Source organism: Ochotona princeps, chromosome 8 (genome assembly GCF_030435755.1).
Source record: "Ochotona princeps isolate mOchPri1 chromosome 8, mOchPri1.hap1, whole genome shotgun sequence".
Taxonomy (NCBI): domain Eukaryota; kingdom Metazoa; phylum Chordata; class Mammalia; order Lagomorpha; family Ochotonidae; genus Ochotona; species Ochotona princeps.
The window spans coordinates 26583318-26597766 of record NC_080839.1 but is presented as its reverse complement, the minus strand read 5'-3'; the positions used below and the strand labels follow the sequence as shown (position 1 = coordinate 26597766).

Here is a 14449-nt window from a genome sequence, read left to right as displayed (position 1 = left end):
CTGTGTGGTAGTGATATGCAGCATTTGTTGAATACTTTTTAAGTACTAGGCTCAGTTAAGCACTTTGAGTATATTATCCTGCTTAGCTGTCCCAAGTTGTTGAGATAGGCATTGTTCTTACCACAAGGTGAGCGGAATGAAAACTTCTTTTACAGGTGGTTGTGAATGTAGCAGTTTTTGTCCTGCGAGCTTGAGGTTTATGGGGAAGAAAGCATTTTCTATTAGTTGTATATCGATGTTCTCCCAAAAGTCACCTCAAAACTAAACAGCTTAAGACAGCAAACATGTATTCCCTCACAGTTTCTGAAGGTCAGGAATCTGGCAGCTTACCTACACATGTTTCTGGCTTGGAATCACAGATGAAATTGCATTCAAGATGCACAGTGCAGATGGCACTGTGGCATAATGAATAAAGCCACTGCCTGTGGCTCTGGCATTCCATGTAGGCATCAGTTGGAGTCCTGGCTGCTTCACTTCTGATCCACCTTCCTGCTAATGCGCCTGGGACTCAACAAAGGATGGCCCAAATGTTTGGACCCCTGTATGCATATGGGAGACCCAGAAGAAGCTCCTGGCTTTGGACCAACCAAGCTGCAGCTGTTGCAGTCATTTAGTTGAGTAAGCCAGCAGATGGAAGATCCCTCTTTATGACTCTATCTTTCAAGTAAACAAATACATCTTTTTTTTCAAAGAATTATTTATTTTTATTAGAAAGACATGCTTACAGAGAGAAAGGGATACAGAAAGATCTGTCTGCTGGTTCACTCCTCAAGTGGCTGCAAAGGCTGGAGCTGAGCTGATCCAAAGCCAGGAGGGAGGAGCTTCTTCCAGGTCTGCCACACTGTCCTGTCCAGCAGGACAGTCAACGGGGTCGCAGCCACCTAGGAGAGAATGAAGGGACAAGAGACACGAAGAATGGACAGCAAGACAGTAGGTCTGATCAAGCTGTCAGTTTATTGATTTCAACTGAGGGTTTTTATATTCTTCAGTAACTAAGGCTCAGGGAAAGAGAAGCTGGGACGCAAGCCATGGTCTCAAGACCGATTGTTCTTGAGCAGCCACCATATCAACAATAGTAACCAACATATCAACAATAGCATAGGTAATCAGTAACAAGATGTTGGTAAGTACAGCATCAATCACATTCTGAAACAGTCGCTAGGAACAATTGAAGCTAAGCGTGTGATTAGTTTCATAACTTCTTTCCCAAGCATCTAGCCAACCGGGGGTTTCCACTGTCCCATAGGTCTATATTCAAAATGGCTTCAGTGTGGCTATAGTGCACGGCTCCTGACACCACACAGGTATGAGGTTCTAAGGCTTTGGGCTGTCCTCTACTGCTTTCCCAGGCCACAGTCAGGGAGCTGGGTGGGAAGTAGAGGAATTGAGGTACTAACCAGCACCCTGTGCGATCCTAGCACATGCAAGGCCAAGATTTAGCCACTAGGCTATTGCACCAGGCCCATAAACACAGCTTTTTGAAAAAGATTTTGGATGGGGCTGTAATTATTAAAGGTTTGACTGAGACTGAAGCACTGACTTCCAAGGTGGCTGACTCTTAGGACTCTTGGCAAGAGATATCAGTCCATGCTGAATATTGGCAGAAAACTTTAGCTCCTTGCTTCATGGTTCTTACCAAGGCTGCAACCATGGCATTTGGTGACCTCCAAAAGGAGTACTTGAAGGACCACAATGTCTTTTATAACAGCTTTGGTTAATGACATTCCGTCCCTTCTATATGCCATCTTTCACCTAGAGTAACTGATTCCATGAAAGAGAGCCATGAGGACCCAGAATTCTGCATTATTGGGGAGGTAACTTGGAGTTGGTTACTGGGTCCTTTAAAACTGGAAAGTATTAACCAGCTCTCTTCTGTATTAAGAAGACAGTGGAATTGGAGTGCCTCTTACTGGATGGCAATATCTGGATTTATTCATTAAGTGTTATGTAAGTACTAGTCTGGTTGGGAGTAGTGTCTAGCATTGCAGATAAAATGCCCACTCTGGATTAGGGCTATTGTTTTTGCTGTGTAAGTGAGCTACCCAATTTTGGATTATTTTATCAAGTTTTGTATATTTTTTCACAGAAATCAGATCTATAGTGTTCTCAATCTGGCCATGTCAAGGGCTTGTGAGCCTTATTTTTCAAGCTTTAGGATGTGGATATGTATTCCAGGTAACACTTCTTTTACATGGAAGAGATGAAAATTGTAATATATGCAGTCAGACTGCAGACGTCCACTACTCAGCCTTCCCCCCCGCCCCAGACATGATACCTTCCACCATCAGCCCAGCACTGAGGTAGAGACAGAGAGAAGCTATAGCAGGACAGCTAGAGTGCTACTCCTAGAATACTGGGAGGTAAATGTATGGTTAGATCGCGAGAACATCGGGGATTGCACTGGAATAAGAGGATTAAAGAAAGGGATTTCTTGCTTCCAATGGACTGATTCAGGGCCTTTCCTTCCTATTATGTGAAAGTGAAATCGGAAACCTTGTTTTGGTGTATAGTAAGATAACTTTTCATTTGTTAAAAATATTTATTTTTATTTGAAAGGCAGATTTACAGAGAGAGAGAGAGAATGAGAGAGAATGAGAGAGAATGAGAGAGATCCTGTATCTGTTAGTTCACTCCCCAAGTAGCTGTAGTGGCTGGAGCTGAACTAATGTAAAGTCAGGAGCCAGGGGCTTCTTTCAGGTCTTTCATGGAGGAGCAGGCTCCCAAGACTTTGGGTCATGATCCACTGCTTTCTCAAGCCATAAACAGAGGATCAGATGAGAAGTGGAGCAGCCGGGGCACAAATTGGTGCCCACATGAGATCTTGCACCAAAGGGCAGAGGATTGACATGATATTCCATTGCACCAATCCTGAGAACTTTTCATTAATGCTGAGCAATTAGCAGGATAAAAGGAAATTTTTTTTTCAGACTTTGATATAGTTTGCTGGATTCAAAAAAACTGGATATTTACTGGATAAAAATTTACAACTAAATGTGACTTTTATGTTATAGAATTCAATATTTGTGAATATTGTTCAGCCCATGTGGACCCAAGAAAAGATAACTATTAAGCCTGTTCTTATGTTTCCTTTTTTTAAGGCACAGCAGGATTTTTTAAAAAGATTTATTTATTTATTTATTTCTATTAGAAAAGCAAATTTAGAGAGAGGAGAAACAGAGAGAAAGATCTTCCATCTGCTGGTTCACTCCTTAAATGGCTGCAATAGCCGGACCTGAACTGATCAGGAGCCAGGAGCTTTTTCTAGGTCTCCACACAGATGCAGGATCCCAAGGCTGTGGGCCATTCTCTACTGCTTTTCTAGGCCAGAAGCAGGGAGCTGGATGGGAAGTGGAGGAGCCTGGACATGCACCAGCGACCATATGGGATGCTGGTGCATGCAAGGTGGAGGATTAGCCGATTTGACCATTGCACTGGCTCCCATGTTATTTTCAGTTCACATACAATTTTTTTCACATTCATCAAAATCTCAGTATGGTTAATGATTACCCATCCCTTATCTACCTTCAACTAAATATAAAAAACAAATTCAAACATATATAATTTAAATTGGTTTAATCTTGAATTATAATCAAATGAGACCGAAAACTAAACATTTCAAATCTTGTATCAAATATTAAAATACTCAAAGATCTTCCAGGTTCTTTGACTGATTTACATCAGTAAGAGAACCTATTTTTGATGTTGCAAAAATAGGCGCTATAACCCAACTCTGTTGGGGGAAGCCACAAAGCATTATCTTCTTTTGTAATTTCACTGTCATTAGGATCCTCTTAGTTCTTCGATTACACTGTGTACGTAAGCCTCTTTTCTGATCATGACATCATTTTTGTAATTGCTACTGTTGGCATATGTGCGGGTTTTCCATCTGGCTGAAATTTGAGCTCCAGAAACTCTTGTCTAAACTTGCTCTCATGCCCTGCATACGAGCACAGGTAGAAATCGCTATCCATAGATATTTTGATTCCCCAACAGGACCATTGAAAGCTTAGCCAGTGTGTGGCCTGGTGCCTATCGGTGACTAAAAAGGAAAATTTAGCTACTTGCTTTGGTGAGGTTAAAAAACACAAGTTGCATGTCATTACTATGAAGTATTTGTCTTTTATATTTAATTAATATAATCACATTGAGGAATAAATGCCAGTAAATTGTGGCCTCTGAAGTAGATGTAGCAGAATTAAAATATCCCTCCACTGAACGTTTTTCCCTGGCTTTTCCTTACCTTCCTCTCCCAGAAACTAAGCAGAAAATGAATATTCCAGAAAATTATTCTTGCCGTGGAGATTCCATGGTGGCTGACTGAAGCACCATGGCTGATGTGTGTGTACAAGCCAGATGTATCTATTAAAGATGACACCAAATTTAGGAGCTTATGTGTATCTTCAGCTTCTATGAAGCATTTATTTTGCTATGGTGGTCCAGGCACTCCCTCTTCCTATTTTAATCAAGTGAGAAAAGTGAAGAAGGAAAGATAATTTTTAAAAAGTTGTAATTATTTTTTTGATAGAGTTACAGGAAGAGAGACTGACAGGTAGAGCAAGAATCTTCCATCTGCTGGTTCACTCCTCAAATGGCTGCAATGGCAAGGGCTGGGCCAGAGCAAATTCAGGGACTTCATCTGGATCTCCCATGTGGGTGCAGGAGCTCAAGGACTTGGGCCATTTTCTGCTGCATTCTCTAGTCATTAACAGGGAGCTGGATGTGAAATGTAACAGGACTAAAACCAGTGCCCATATGAGATGCCAGCGTCATAGGCAGCAGCTTAACTTGCAACACTGCAATACTGGCCTCAGGTAATTTTTAAGCATGAAGGATTTGATTACGAGGAAAGCTATACTGCCTGAGGGATTGCTGAAAAACTCTAAGACTTCCTATTGGTTAAACTCCTGAGTTCTTAGTTCTTCTAGAGTGCCTTACACGTTTATCTCTGTGCACTGAAAGAAGTACATAAGGTCCTTTCAATTTTAAGGATTTTGTTTGGTACTAATTACCAGGGAAAAACAGAAGGGGGCAACACAATGGGAAAGCTACAAAATCTCCAGAAACCTTACATCTTGTCCAGTTTATCCTTAGTTGATATCCAACAACATAGATGGCTTCTTTTCAGCTCCTGTGAGTAGTTTTCATCAGAGCTCTTCCTCTTACTACATCTGCCTTATCTTGTACACTGAAGTGTAAGGCCCCAGTAAGGATGATGCTGGAGGAACACCTTGTTATCTAAAAAGTTTATTCATGTGAAAACTGTTATTGAGAAGCATTTTACGGAACTATTGATATGTGTGTGTAGACTCACAGTTGGTTCAGTGAAATCTAGCGAAACGAAGCAGGGTCAGCTATCAGCTTCAAGAGAGACCAAACATAAGAACAAAAATGTAATCACAAAATACTTTTGAAGACATTTATTTTATTTGAAAAGCTGAATGATAGGCCCAGTGTGATGGCTCAATTGGCTAACTCTCCCTTTGTAAGTGCCAGAATCCCATATGGATACTGGTTTGTACCCCAGCTGCTGCACTTATCCAGCTCCCTACTTGTGGCCCAGGAAAGCAGTCAAGGATGGCCCAAAGCCTTGGGACCCTGCACCTGCATGTGAAACCTGGAAGAAGCTCCTGGACTCAACTCTGGCCGTTGCGGCCAGCTGGGACATAAACTAGAAGATGGAAGATCTTTTTCTCTGTCTCTCCTTCTCTCTGTAAATATACCTTTCCAATAAAATTTTTTTAAAATCTTCAAATAAGGTTGATAAGAAAGAAAGAACGAAAGAAAAGCAGAATGACACACAGAGATATGATCTTTCATCAGCTGGTTCACTCCACAAATGTCCACAGCAGTCAGAGCCAGACCAAAGCCAGGAGCCTGGAAAGCCACTCATCCTTCCCATGTTGTGGCAGGGACCTAAGTCCTTGAGCCATCGCATGCTACCTCCCAAGGTATGTGTTAACAAGAAGTGGGATTAGAAACGGAGGCAAGACTTAATCCCTGGCACTTTGATATTGGATGCATGCATCCCAAGCAGTAATTGAACCTGCTGTTTCATAATGCTTGTCACACAATGTATTTATTGATTCTTCTACAAATAATATTTATAGTTATATTAATGATGAAAATTGGTTTAACCAAAGAAAATTTTACAATTACATTGGAAGAATGAGAGGAAAGACAGCAAATAGGAAGAAGCACTAATAACCTCATCTACAAAAGGAGGTCAGTGGATAATATGCTGAATGAATTGAGAGATAATCACAAACCCAGAAATGTGGAGACCAATAGAAATAACTATAGAGTCTGGAAGTAGTATGGTGAAGGTATAGCAGAACTCTGAAAACACTGCTGATTTTTTTGTTTTAAGTCTTTTGATCCTTCTTGTTCTATATTATATGTTCATATAATGCACTGATAAGTAAAAATTAGTTAAGAAAATATTATCGGGCCCGGCTGTGTGGCCTAGCGGCTAAAGTCCTCGCCTTGAACACCCCGGGATCCCATATGGGTGCCAGTTCTAATCCCGGCAGCCCCGCTTCCCATCCAGCTCCCTGCTTGTGGCCTGGGAAAGCAGTCGAGGATGGCCCAAAGCTTTGGGACCCTGCACCCACGTGGGAGACCCGGAAGAGGTTCCAGGTTCCCGGCTTCGGATTGGCACAGCACCGGCCGTTGCGGTCACTTGGGGAGTGAATCATTGGACGGAAGATCTTCCTCTCTGTCTCTCCTCCTCTCTGTATATCTGATTTTGTAATAAAAATAAATAAATCTTTAAAAAATAATATTATCATATTGAAAGGATACCAAATGATTAGTCTGCTCAACTGTTTACTTGTCTTATTATAGCGCTGTCCTTCAGCTTAGAAGATTGAAGATATGGTCAGGGAGAGGAAAGGAAGACAGGCTATAATTACCTTGTGTGCCAAGCCAAAGAGCTTGGATTTTATTGTTGAGGCAATAGGCAGTCTTCAAGGATCCTACACAATGGAATAGACAAGCTCTCTGAACATGATTTTCCTCATCTGTAATTTGATTGTCCTAAAAAAAAAACTGTTCTGTTTCATTTCCCTCTTGAAAGTTTTATGAAAAGTATTACGTTTAATTAGTTACTAGTTAAACTTGTTATTTATCTTTACTCATATTTATTATGTTATTATTATTACTTGCTTTTTTAAAAGATTTATTTATTTGGTTTGAAAGGGCAGAGAGAGAATGAGTGAAGAGAGTGACAGAAACTTTCTGTCTACTGATTTATTCCCAAAATATCTGTAGCCAGGACTGGACCAGGTCTGGACCAGGAGCCAGAAATTTTACCTGAGTCGTCCCAGATGGCAGGGCCCATGACTTCAGCCATCACCTGCTGCCTTCCAGAATAGTAACAGGAAGCCGAAATGGAAGTAGAATGTCTAGGAGTCATTCTGGCACTCTAATGCTAGCATCCCAAGTAGCTTCACCACAACTCCCACCTCACCTCATCAAGCATTTTAAATAATTTATAGATGTCATTTCTAACTGTTTCAGCATATTTATAATTTATTTAAAATCATAGTTTTTTGAAGTTTTAGATTTTGGTGGTAAAATTTGTTTACAGAAAAATTCACAAGTCTTGAGTGAGCAATTATAGCATTCTGGTAAATGCACATGGCTGGTTAACCACACCCTTATCAACACATAGGATATTATCACCCCCAAAATTTCCTCATTACTCTGCCATTTTTTTCATTTTTTTTAAAGTTCCAGAACATGGCTGAGTGCCAGCTCTGAATATGGGCAGGAGTGAAAGAGGGTGCTGGGGGTGAGACATCTTCCATGACAGGGATTCCAGAAAAGCAAGGTGAACAGATCATGAAGAATTCATCTTTATATGGTAAAGATACCCTGTAAAACTTTAAAATCTGTGAAAGGACAATCTATATTAAATGTCCTTTAAGCTATTCTCTTTGTTTTTGGGGCTTGGAAAGAAGGCTTTGTTTTCAATGGATATCAAAATTAAGTTTTAAAAAAATATTTATTTATTTATTTATTTATTTATTTATTTATTATTTTTAAAGATTTGTTTATTTAAATTTTTATTAGAAAGTCATATATACAGAGAGGAGGAGAAACAGAGAGAAAGATCTTCCATCTGCTGATTCATTCCCCAAGTGGCCACAATGGCCAGAGCTGAGCCGATCCAAAGCCAGAAGCCTGGAGCCTCCTCCGGGTCTCCCACACGGGTGCAGGATCCCAAGGCTTTGGGCCGTCCTTGACTGCTTTCCCAGGCCACAAGCAGGGAGCTGGATGGGAAGAGGGGTTGCCAGGACACGAACCAGTGCCCTTTTGGGATCCTGGTGCATGCAAGGTGAGGACATTAGCCACTAGGCTACTGCGCCGGACCCGTAGATTTATTTATTTTTATTGGAAAGTCAGATTCACAGAAGGGAGAGACACAGAGGAAGATATTTCTTCTGCTGGTTCACTCCCCAAGTGGCTGCAACAGCTGGAGCTGAGCCAAACTGAAGCCAGGAGCCAGGAACTTCCTCCAGGTCTCCCACATGAGTACAGGGGCCCATTGTTTTGAGCCATCGTCGACTGCTTTCCCAGGTCACACACAGGTAGCTGGATGGTAAGTGTAGAAGCTGGGATACAAACTGGCACTCATATGGGATTCTGATGTTTGCAAGGCAAGGACTTCAGCCACCCGGATACTGCACCTGACCCCAAAGCAGTTTTTAAATGTATGTATTTGACAAGCGGAAAGGGGGGAAGCAGTTCCCATTTCCTGATTAATTCCAACTCTGTACTAAGGCTGGAGCTAGGCTAGGGGAGGAGCCAGTAATTGGGATTGCAATTTGGGGCTCCCCTGTGAGCAGTAGGCATGCAACCATTTTAGCCATCGCCTACTTGTTCTCAGGGTTTTCACTGCCAAGAAGCTGGATTCAAGAGCAGCAGTTCTGAATCAATCCTAAGCATTCTGGTATGGGACGAAGGCTAAAGGCATCTTTTACCTTGTATCTTTACCTGTATACGCTATTCATTGTAAGATTATAGCAGCTCCTAAAAGGTTCTCAATGCATAAGCTACCAATCCCATCTGTTGGTGGGAGTAAAGTTCATTTGGCCTCAGTAGGCCCCCCTACTGGGTCGTTCTCATTTAACAAATTACAACCGGTGTATGAAAATGAAGTAAAAACCTAATTTGGGAGTATACTCTTGTAATAGCAGTCAACCATAGCAGCTGAACTTTAGTCAATTGCAAGTGGTCAATATTTAAACTATTTAAGGCTTTGTCCCTCATTTTTTTTCCATAAATGTTTTCCCATGAAGTGCAGACCAGGGCTTCTCTGCACCTCTTTTGGTTCTGAGGGCTGGTTAATTTGGAAATCATTCTTTGCTCAATCAAGTTCCAGTAAATTTATTTTTCATAAAGTTTTTCTCTTAGTGCAGAGTTAACTTTCTTCAACTCGGGTTTAGAGCTTTGGGGATATCTATATGAATTTTTGACATGGAGGTTACTAAGTTAAAAAGTCTGTAGTGTACCATCCTTGACATCCTTTGAGTCACCTGTTGTTCACCGTCTGTAAAAGTATGCAGTGAGTAATTGTCCTGTCATGGCCAAGGATGGCATTGGTGAGGCAGATGGCTAGAAAGAGGGTTGCATGCACAGAATTTTCTTAGTGTGAAATTATGTGATCTTAGGACCTCGAGTCTCAGATCCTTTGTAAGTAAAGAAGACGTTAATGAACACTCAATAAAAACTGCAGTTGGCTAGAATTTAATTAGGACTCTCCCTGGCATTCTTCCAAATTTATAGATCATTTGTTTCTACGATGGTGACGATTTAGTCATATGTGTCCAAACATGCAAGACCCAATCAATCCAGTAGTGGGTTTGGAGTGGTAAACCATATCCTCTGGCCCCAGTGTAGGCACCCTGGAAGATTCAGAATATCTTAGAATAATCCCTGCACTTGATGGAGAAAAAAAATCAAACCAATCAGGCAAATTCATAAGTGTTGAGATATATGCCTCATCTCTCCCCTGGGCTAGAGCAGGTCCCCAGTTACCAACACCACTCTCTCTACATGCCAGGAATCTTCACCTTAATGGAAACACTTCAAGAGGCATTTATATTCCTTTACATTCTTTGATTCTTTGAGAAGATCCCCTGCTCTGTGGCTGCAGTGTTCTTTCTTTCTTTCTCTCTCTCTCTTTCTATCTCTCTCTCCCTTTGTGTATGTGTGTTATTTCCAGTTGAACCAATAGTATAGTACAAGGAACATAGACTTGTGTTCACATCTCAACTTGATGAACCTCCATTCTCTCTCAGTATCCTGGGATAACTGAACATTTTTTGAGCATCATTCTGTCCTAAGCTCAGCATAAGCACTTCACAGTATCACCATATTTAACACTTACAGCACAGAGTTAATGATAATAATAATACTATTTACTAATTGGGAAATAAGCTTGAAAATTAAATAACTGGCTCAAGTTCACCAAGTTCCCTTCTCTATCTATAGCTTTAGCAACATACCCCATAGCTTATTCATCATCATCTTTGTCTAAATGTCAAATAGGCAATTCAAACTTGAAGTTAGATTTCTTTTTTTTTTTTTTTTTGGAAGGCAGAACAACAGAAAGCAAGAGAGAGAATCTTTCATCCACTGGTTTACTCCCCAGATGACCACAACAACTGGGGCCCAATCGAATCCAGCAGCAGCTTCCTCTGGGTGTTGGTGGCAAAGGCCAAAAAACTTGAGCAATTGTCCATTGCTTTTCCTAGACTATTGGCAGAGTGCTGGATTCTAGGCAGAATAGCCAGAACTTGAACAGAAACCTATGTGGGATGACAGTGTCATAGATGATACTTACATCAAAACACTATGCTGCATCATGACCCTTAAAAAATTCTTTTAAAAAAATTTTGAGTTGATTAGTTTAAGCAATCTAAAGAAGTAAATGTTGATTTTTCTTGAGTGATTGAAATCTGAAAAATAATAAGGGCATAAACAGTGTAGTGGGAAAAGCTATTCTCTATGACTCCCGCATCCCTTGTGGATACCAGTTCATGTCCTGCCTGCTCCACTTCCAGTACAGCTCCCTGATAATGTCCTAGGGATGGACCAAGTATTTGAGTCCCTGTCACTCATGTGGGAGCCCCAGATGATGCTCCTGGTTTCTGGTTTTGGTGTGGACTTATCCTGGTAATTGTGGCTATCTATGGAGTGAACCAACAGCTGGACCATCTTTTTATTTTTAAGATTTATTTTATTTTTATTTCAAAGGCAGATACACAGAGAGGAGAGACAGAGAGGAAGATCTTCCGTCCAATGATTCACTCCCCAAGTTACTGCAATGGCTGGTGCTGCGTCAGTCTGAAGCCAGGAGCCTGGAATTTCCTCCAGGTCTCCCACATGGGTGCAGGATCCCAAAGCTTTGGGCCACAACTGGACCATCTTTCTTTCTTCCTCTCTCTCTACAACTCTGGCTTTCAAATAAAATGAATAAGTTCTTTTTTACAAAGTATAAATAATAAAAGCTGATGCTTATTAAGGACTTACTAAATACTTTAGCAGGCATTCCAAATACAAATTTTTGAGAGTGTTACTACTTTTACATGTATTTTATCTTTCACTTTTTGTAACTCTCTGAGAAAGGTGATATCATACTCCTACTTAAACAGATGAGATCAAGGAATTGAGCATCAGAATAGTTTTTTTTTTTAAAGATTTATTCATTTTATTACAGCCAGATATACACACAGGGGGAGAGACAGAGAGGAAGATCTTTCGTCCGATGATTCACTCCCCAAGTGAGCCGCAACGGACCGATGCGCGCCGATCCCAAGCCAGGAACCAGGAACCAGGAACCTCTTCCGGGTCTCCCATGCGGGTGCAGTGTCCCAATGCATTGGGCCGTCCCCAACTGCTTTCCCAGGCCACAAGCAGGGAGCTGGATGGGAAGCGGAGCTGCCGGGATTAGAACCGACGCCCATATGGGATCCCGGGGCTTTCAAGGCGAGGATTTTAGCTGCTAGGCCACGCTGCCGGGCCCGATAGTAGTTAAAATCTATTTTCTCTTAGATGGATGCCAAGCAAGCACTATGTCACTGAAGCCACTCTTGAGAAGGTCACTGCTGAAGTCTGGGCTGCTGAGTCCAGTGGTCCAATTTCATCCCTTTTTGATTCTTATTTGCCTTCACTGTCTTCAGCATGTGACCCAGTCACTTCCTCTGCTTCAAAATATATTTTTTATTTGGTTTTGAAGACTTGCTTCTTCTTCTGTCTGTGGCTGTTCACACCCACCCCCACCCACTGCTTGTACTACCTCATTTTCCTCACCTTTTACTGTTGTAGTATCCTCAGTACCCCATGGTTCAGTCATTATACATCTTCTCTACACAATGCCTGCTCCAGGGTTGGTGTTTGTTTAAGGTAGTGGTTATCCTAATGTGTTTGAGGTGGTATAAGCTTCTTTTTAAAGTTTAAATATGTCTGAAAATAGATACAGGACTCCAACTGTAGTCTTTAACCTGAAAGGCAGCTGGCAGTTATGAGACGAGTTTGATGGATGTGTTCACCAGCTGCAGGGGACACTACTGTCTTCTGGCTCCCTTGCTCATTCCAAGCAGAGGTCTGGACCACTGTTGGAGCACTTTCAACGGTGTAAAGTCTCCTGGCTCCTGGCACTCACTGCTCAGCGGCATTAAATATACACTGGGGCTGTCAGTCTACCCTCCTCCCCAGTCCAGCAATTGGGCGTATGCTCTTTAGCCTGTAGATTGTCTGTTTGGACTCCTTATGGGTTCAGCTCCTCCCTGATATTCGATAGCTCATAAAAAAAGAATAAAGGTTGACTTGTGAGAAAGAGATGGCACTAGATAAATAGGCAGTTTGAGTAGGTTATAAAGTAAAAAATGAAGTGAGGGCAGATTTCACAACTCCTTGGAGTGCTGGCTAACACACTGTGAGTGAAGGAACATCTGGCAGCCTCTAATTCTGGCCATGTGCCCCAGCCTGTCAGTCCCTCACCTCTGCAGTCCAGCTCTGTTTTCAGGAGACTTTGATGTGAGCCTGAATTATTTTTTCTCCTCAAAAACAAGTCTAAAGATATTTCCCAAAATCTGTATGTGCAAGCTAAAAAAGGAATGCTATGATTTAAACATGTTAATTTCACAATAAACAATTATCTTTGGTAAATCAGTAAAACGAATAGCGCCTGTTTTCTCAGTTATAAATGATGCTGTTACATAAAAGTCTTTAAAGACTTTGCCATCTCTAAATAATCATAATTCTAAAACATGAAGTGATCCAGAAAACACTCCCTTTTAGTTTAGGAAACACACACACATACATACCCCTTTACCTTTTGTTGCAGACATATTCTTCTGTCCATAAAGTTTTTCACAGTCTAATGTTTAAATAAATAATGTTTTCTAAATATAACTTAGGCAGAACAGGTCACATAGGGTCGTATTGGCTGAATTTCAAGGAAATATTAACCTACTATGGATAGTTCACACAGGATTAAGATTTGGAAGCTTCTAGCCAGTCTTTAGCAGGCTCCAGAGTGCAAACAACTCTGTCTTGTTATGTCTTAAAGGGCAACCTGGTCAATACAGAGTAAATATCTGAAAATACAGTCAGATGTTTATTGCTGTCTGTTCTCTGCTACAGCACTGTAGATTTGACATTTTCAGAGAGCGGTGGCTTCTCAGTCATTTACCATCTTATCCACCACTTTTCCTCATCTAGAAACACAAGCAAAACTGTCACTGATTTAAATGTGAGTATAAAAACGTTTCAAAGGGGCCACTGTGATGGCTCAACAGGCTAATCTTCTGCATTGCAGAGACAGGATCCCATATGAGTGCCAGTTCTAGTCCCAGCTGCTCCACTTCCAATCCAGCTCCCTGATTATGGCCTGGGAAAGCAGCAGAGTATGGCTTAAGTTCTTGAACCTCTGCACCCATGTGGGAGTCTGGAAGAAGCTCTTGACTCCAGACTTTTGATTGGCTCAGCTCCAGCCTTTGTGGGAGTGAACCAACAGAGGGAATCTCTCTCTGTGTGTCTCTCCTTCTCCTCTCTGACATTCCAATAAAAAAACTTAAAAAAAAAACCTACTGTGAAGCATAGCATATCAACTGTGTGTGCCCTGTGATACTCAAATTCCCTTTTATCATTTCTGTGTACTCACTCATTTTTAAATTCAGCTGGTTAATAAAGTAAAAAGAAAGAAAATTCCAGAATTTTCATCCTCTTCCTCAATTTCACCATTATTGAAAAAAGTAAGGAACCTGTTATTGTGATGGGCCAAGGGATTTTTTTTAATGATTCTCCCAGCCTCTCGAGAGTCATTTCAGAATACTGTATCTTGCAGAATAAAATCTGAAGCCATCAAGTTATCTCTGATACCCCAGTGCCTCAAACAAGGACCATCAGTATGGGCACCAAGGATTGTATCCCAACTGCA

General features: G+C 41.3%; 1 pseudogene; it reads right to left on the bottom strand.

Moving 5' to 3' along the window:
• Window positions 1–3562: 3562 nt before the first annotated feature.
• On the bottom strand, window positions 3563–3971 carry LOC101529550 (protein mago nashi homolog; annotated as a pseudogene).
• Window positions 3972–14449: the final 10478 nt, after the last annotated feature.